The following is a 6,732-nucleotide window of genomic DNA, read 5'->3' as shown; positions in this document are numbered from 1 at the left end:
CCTAAGCCCAATGAATCCTCCATTTCTGATCTTACCCATTCTCTTTACTTATTGCCATTTACTTTCATGCTAAACTTCCCTTCCCCATTTAAGATTCTGCAATTTACTTCCCGTCATTTATTTTCTGCTATTTACTTTCCCGCCATTTAATTTCCTGCAATTCTCAACTCACTTTCTGCTTAGCTCAACTAGAACATTCTTCCAATTAAAGTTGCTTGACCAATCAATCCCTGTGGGATTCGACCTCACTCTACTGTGAGTTTTTACTTGACGACAATTCGGTATACTTGCCGAAGGAAATTTGTTGAGAGACAAGTTTTCGTGTATCAAGTTTATGGCGCCCTTGCCGGGGATTGATTTTGTATCAACAATGATTAAATTGGTGGATAACTAGATTGAGCATTTGTTTTTATTTTGTTTGATTTAAGTTCATTTGAGTAATTTACTTTCTGTTTAGCTATTTTCTTCCCTTTCACCTACCCATTTTCCTAGTTGTTTACAATTCATTCACTAACCCACTAACTGTTTGATATATTACATCACTCACACTAACAACATTTCTGTAGAAATTACTGTCTACATCTATCTCTCTTGCTTTTGCTTTGTTGGTTGTATGACAGGTAGAAGAAGCAGGGCTTCAACTTCCTTTGATTCTGAACCTGAGAGGACCTTCTTTAGATTAAGGAGGGAAGCAAGAGGAAAGAGAGTAGTTGGTGCTGAGGAAGAGGAAGAGTACTTTGAACCAGACATGAAGGAGAATATGGAGAACCATCATGAAGAAGAGGCTCACAACCATGGCAGAGAAGGTCCAGCGCATCAGGCTGGACAAGAGAGAAGAGTTCTGGGTTCTTACATCAACCAAACCCAGGAAACTGTGGAAGTAGCATCCAAAGGCCAACCATACATGCAAACAACTTTGAACTAAAGCCATAGCTCATCACCTTTGTTCAGAACAATTGTTCATTCGGAGGAAGTGTCAAAGAAGACCCCAATCAACATCTAACCACCTTCTTGAGGATATGCGATACTGTGAAGTCTAATGGTGTTCATCCTGACACCTATAGACTACTTCTGTTTCCCTTCCCACTCAAGGACAAAGCATCTAAATGGCTGGAATCCTTTCCAAAGGAGAGTTTAGCAACCTGGGAAGATGTGGTGAACAAGTTCTTGGCAAGATTCTATCCTCCTCAACGGATCAACAGGTTGAGAGCTGAAGTACAAATATTCAGGCAGCAGGATGGTGAGACTCTATATGAAGCATGGAAGAGGTTTAAAGACTTGACAAGAAGATGCCCGCCAGATATGTTCAATGAATGGGTGCAGTTGCACATTTTCTATGAAGGCCTTTCGTATGAATCAAAGAATGCAGTAGACCACTCATCCAGGGGATCTCTGAACAAGAAGAAGACCATTGAAGAAGCCATAGATGTCATTGAGACTGTAGCAGAGAATGACTACTTCTATGCTTCTGAAAGAGGCAATACTAGAGGAGTGATGGAGCTGAACAATGTGGATGCACTGCTAGCTCAAAACAAGATGATTACCAAGCAATTAGCTGACCTCACCAAGAAGATGGAGAGGAATCAAGTAGCAGCAATCACCACTTCAGCAGCAACCCAAGAAGGAGTAAATGAAGAAGCAGAGGGTGATCAGGAACAAGCCAACTACATTGGGAATTCACCTAGGCAGAACCATGACCCATACTCCAAAACATATAATCCTGGTTGGAGAAACAACCCAAACTTTGGGTGGGGAAATCAACAAGACCAAGGCCAAGATCAGAGATGCCACAACCCCAACAACAATGCAACTCACCAACACTCCACACAGAGGTCATACCAACACCCACCCAACAACACTTCTCAACATTCATACCAAAGTCAAAATGGCCCTTCTCATCCTTCCAATCTCAACTCTCCATCATCGAAAGAAAGACTATCAAAGATTGAGACTCTACTTGAAGGGATATGCAAGGAGATTCAAGATAACAAGGTGTTCAAAGAGGAGGTGTGAGCCAATATTAAGAATCAGGGAGACACCATCAAGAGGCTGGAAATTCAAGTGGGATACTTATCTGAGAAGATTCCCAAACCTACTGATAGCTTCCCAAGTGACACAGAGAAAAATCCGAGAGGTGAAGCAAAGAAAGTCAGATGGGAAGATTGTAAGATGGTTACTATAAGTGATAAGGAGACTGAGGAAGAGCCGAACAAACCATTAGAACAACCTGAAGATACATCAGCAGGAAAGCAGGAAGAGAATCATCAAAAAACCATAATTACATAGAAGGAGCTGCTGAGACTCTATGCACCCTTTTCCCAATTACTCAATGGTGGTGTAGAGAAGAGAATATACTCAAGGTTTCTTGACATATTTGCATCTCTCCATATAAAGATACCATTCATCAAGGCCCTCCAACAAATGCCCTCATACATTAAGTACATAAAGGAGCTGCTGACTAGAAAAAGCTCACTCAAGGGAGGACAAACCATAGTGATGAATAAGGAGTGCAGTGCTCTCATTCAACCAGAGCTGCCTACAAAAATGGAGGACCCAGGGAGTTTTCACATACCTTGTACCATAGGAGAAACAATGTTTGATAAAGGACTCTGTGTTCTGCGAGCCAGCATCAACTTAATGCATTTATCCCTTATGAAGAGGCTGCAAATCAATAAGCTGATGCCCACAGACGTAGTCATCAGGCTGGCGGACAAAACTCAAAAACAAGCAATAGGAGTTGTTGAAAATGTGCTGGTGAAGGTTGGGAACTACTTCCTTCCCACAGACTTTGTCATACTTGAAATGGAAGAAAGTCATCTTCACCCAATCATATTGGGAAGACCATTCTTAGCTACAGCCAGAGAGCTCATAGATGTGGAGCGAGGAGAGCCAATACTGAGGGTACATGATGAACAACTCACCTTCAATGTGTTCAAACCCTCACAAGAAGCAAGTCAGGAAGGGAAGGAACTAAGGACAGAGCATGACAGAGCGATGGTGGGAGAAACAAGCATTGAGGCACAAGCTGTACACTCAAGAATTCCTTTGGGTGATTGGTATGCGAAATTGTTACTCAGGTTGTGAATTATTGTTCGAAATTGATTCTCTGGCGATGGCACCAAAAACGGATGCACAGAACCATGGTCTAAACATATCTTCACAACGTCGCATAACTAACCAGCAAGTGCACTGGGTCGTCCAAGTAATACCTTACGTGAGTAAGGGTCGAATCCCACGGAGATTGTTGGTATGAAGCAAGCTATGGTCACCTTGTAAATCTTAGTCAGGCGGATATAAAATAGTTATGTAGTTTTCGAAATGCAGTAATAAAAGAAGGATAGAAATACTTATGTAAATCATTGGTGAGAATTTTAGATAAGCGTATGGAGATGCAATCGTTCCTCTGAACCTTCGCTTTCCTACTGTCTTCATCCAATCAGTCTTACTCCTTTCTATGGCTGGCTTTATGCAAGGGCATCACCGTTGTCAGTGGCTTCATCCCCTCCTCTTGTGAAAATGGTCCAAGATGCCCTGTCACGGCACGGCTAATCATCTGAGGTTCCCGATCATGCTGGAATAGGATTCACCCTCCTTTTGCGTCTGTCACTACGCCCAGCACTCGCGAGTTTGAAGCTCGTCACAGTCATTCAATCATTGAATCCTACTCGGAATACCACAGACAAGGTTTAGACTTTCTGAATTCTCTTGAATGCCGCCATCATTCTAGCTTACACCACGAAGATTCCGATTAAGAGATCTAAGAGATACTCATTCAATCTAAGGTAGAACGGAGGTGGTTGTCAGGCACGCGTTCATAGGAAATGATGATGATTGTCACGTTCATCACATTCAGGTTGAAGTGCGAATGAATATCTTAGAAGCGAAATAAGATGAATTGAATAGAAAACAGTAGTACTTTGCATTAATCTTTGAGGAACAGCAAAGCTCCACACTTTAATCTATGGAGTGTAGAAACTCTACCGTTAAAATTACATAAGTGAAAGGTCCAGGCATGGCCGAGATGGCCAGCCCCCAAAACGTGATCTAAGATAGCATACAACTGATCAAAGATGTCTAATACAATAGTAAAAAGTCCTATTTATAATAAACTAGCTACTAGGGTTTACAGAAGTAAGTATTTGATGCATAAATCCACTTCCGGGGCCCACTTGGTGTGTGCTTGGGCTGAGCTTGAGTGTTACACGTGCAGAGGTCATTCTTGGAGTTGAACGCCAGCTTTTGTGCCATTTTGGGCGTTGAACTCCACTTTGCAACTTGTTTCTGGCGCTGGACGCCAGAATTGGGCAGAGAGCTGGCGTTGAACGCCAGTTTGCGTCATCTAAACTTGGACAAAGTATGGACTACTATATATTGCTGGAAATCCCTGGATGTCTACTTTCCAACGCAATTGGAAGCACGCCATTTTGAGTTCTGTAGCTCCAGAAAATCCACTTTGAGTGCAGGGAGGTCAGAATCCAACAGCATCAGCAGTCCTTCTTCAACTTCTGAATCTGATTTTTGCTCAAGTCCCTCAATTTCAGCCAGAAAATACCTGAAATCACAGAAAAATACACAAACTCATAGTAAAGTCCAGAAATGTGAATTTAACATAAAAACTAATGAAAATATCCCTAAAAGTAACCAGATTCTACTAAAAACATACTAAAAACAATGCCAAAAAGTGTATAAATTATCCGCTCATCACAACACCAAACTTAAATTGTTTGTTGTCCCCAAGCAACTGAAAATCAAATAGGATAAAAAGAAGAGAATATACTATAAATTCCAAACTATCAATGAAACATAGCTCAATCAGATGAGCGGGACTTATAGCTTTTTGCCTCTTGAATAGTTTTGGCATCTCACTTTATCCATTGAGGTTCAGAATGATTGGCATCTATAGGACTTCAGAGTTCAGATAGTGTTATTGATTCTCCTAGTTCAGTATGATGATTCTTGAACACAACTATTTTATGAGTCTTGGCCGTGGCCCTAAGCACTTTGTTTTCCAGTATTACCACCGGATACATAAATGCCACAGACACATAACTGGGTGAACCTTTTCAGATTGTGACTTAGCTTTGCTAAAGTCCCCAATTAGAGGTGTCCAGGGTTCTTAAGAACACTCTTTTTTTGCTTTGGACCTTGACTTTAACCGCTCAGTCTCAAGTTTTCACTTGACACCTACACGCCACAAGTACATGGTTAGGGACAGCTTGGTTTAGCCGCTTAGACCAGGATTTTATTCCTTTAGGCCCTCCTATCCACTGATGCTCAAAGCCTTGGGATCCTTTTTATTTTCCCTTGACTTTTGTTTTTAAGGGTTATTGGCTTTTTTTTTACTCTTGCCTCTTGGTTTTAAGAGCTTTTGGCTTTTTCTGCTTGCTTTTTCTTTTTCTTTCTATTTTTTTTCGCTATTTTTTTTTCTGCAAGCTTTGTTCTTTGCTGCTTTTTCTTGCTTCAAGAATCATTTTTATGATTTTTTAGATTATCAAATAACATTTCTCCTTGTCATCATTCTTTCAAGAGCCAACATATTTAACATTCTTAAACAACAACTTCAAAAGATATATGCACTGTTCAAGCATACATTCAGAAAACAAGAAGCATTGTCACCACATCAATATAATTAAACTAAGTTCAAGGATAAATTCAAAACTCATGTACTTCTTGTTCTTTTGAATTAAAACATTTTTCATTTAAGAGAGGTGATGGATTCATAGGACATTCATAACTTTAAGACAAAGTTACTAACTACTAATGATCATGTAATGAAGACACAAACATGGATAAGCACATAACATAGAAAACGAAAAATAGAAGAAATAAGAACAAGGAATGAATCCACCTTAGTGATGGTGGCGTTTCCTTCTTGAGGAACCAATGATGTCCTTGAGCTCTTCTATGTCTCTTCCTTGTCTTTGTTGCTCCTCCCTCATTGCTTTTTGATCTTCTCTTATTTCATGAAGGATGATGGAGTGCTCTTGATGTTCCACCCTCAATTGTCCCATGTTGGAACTTAATTCTCCTAGGGAGGTGTTGATTTGCTCCTAGAAATTCTGTGGAGGAAAGTGCATCCCCTGAGGTATCTCATGGATCTCTTGATTTGCAGCCACATGTTCTACCACTGAGCTATAGACCCTTGAGGTGAATCTTTCCATCACCCATGACTTGGAGGTGGAAGCTTTTGTTTTCCCTTCCCCTTTTCTAGAGGTTTCTCCGGTCTTAGGTGCCATCAATGGTAATGGAAAAACAAAAAGCTTATGCTTTTACCACACCAAACTTAGAATGTTGCTCGCCCTCGAGCAAAAGAAGAAAGAATAGAAGAAGAAGAAGAAGATATGGAGGAGATGGAGGGATGTGTGTATGGATGTGAGTGGTGAATGGAAAACAGAAGGGATGATCATGAATGGAGAGAGAGAGAGGGTGAGGTGGGTGGGGATCCTGTGAGATTCACAGATCCTGAGATGATCCTGTGGTGTCCACAGATCCTGAGGTGTTAAGGATTTACATCCCTGCACCCATTAGGCATGTAAAATGCCCTTGCATACAACTCTGGGCGTTCAGCGCCAGGTTGGTTCCCATTTTGGGCGTTCAACGCCCATTTGTTGCCCATTTCTGGCGTTGAACGCCAGAACCATGCTTGTTCTAGGCGTTCAGCGCCAGCTCTTCTCCAGGGTGCAATTCTGGCGTTCAGCGCCCAGATGCTGCCCCTTTTGGGCGTTCAGCGCC

At 41.3% G+C, this 6,732-nt stretch overlaps 1 non-coding gene across 1 annotated transcript; it reads right to left on the bottom strand.

Annotated features, from left to right (window-relative positions):
- Positions 1-1,200: 1,200 nt before the first annotated feature.
- Positions 1,201-1,307, bottom strand: LOC148577595 (small nucleolar RNA R71). Its single transcript, XR_015903800.1, has one exon. It is a non-coding gene; the product is annotated as a small nucleolar RNA R71 (small nucleolar RNA).
- Positions 1,308-6,732: the final 5,425 nt, after the last annotated feature.

Source organism: Arachis ipaensis, chromosome B1 (assembly GCF_059453495.1).
Source record: "Arachis ipaensis isolate K30076 ecotype BB chromosome B1, ASM5945349v1, whole genome shotgun sequence".
Classification (NCBI taxonomy): Eukaryota; Viridiplantae; Streptophyta; class Magnoliopsida; order Fabales; family Fabaceae; genus Arachis; species Arachis ipaensis.
The sequence above is the reverse complement of the archived record's forward strand: the minus strand, read 5'-3'. Positions and strand labels throughout refer to the sequence as shown.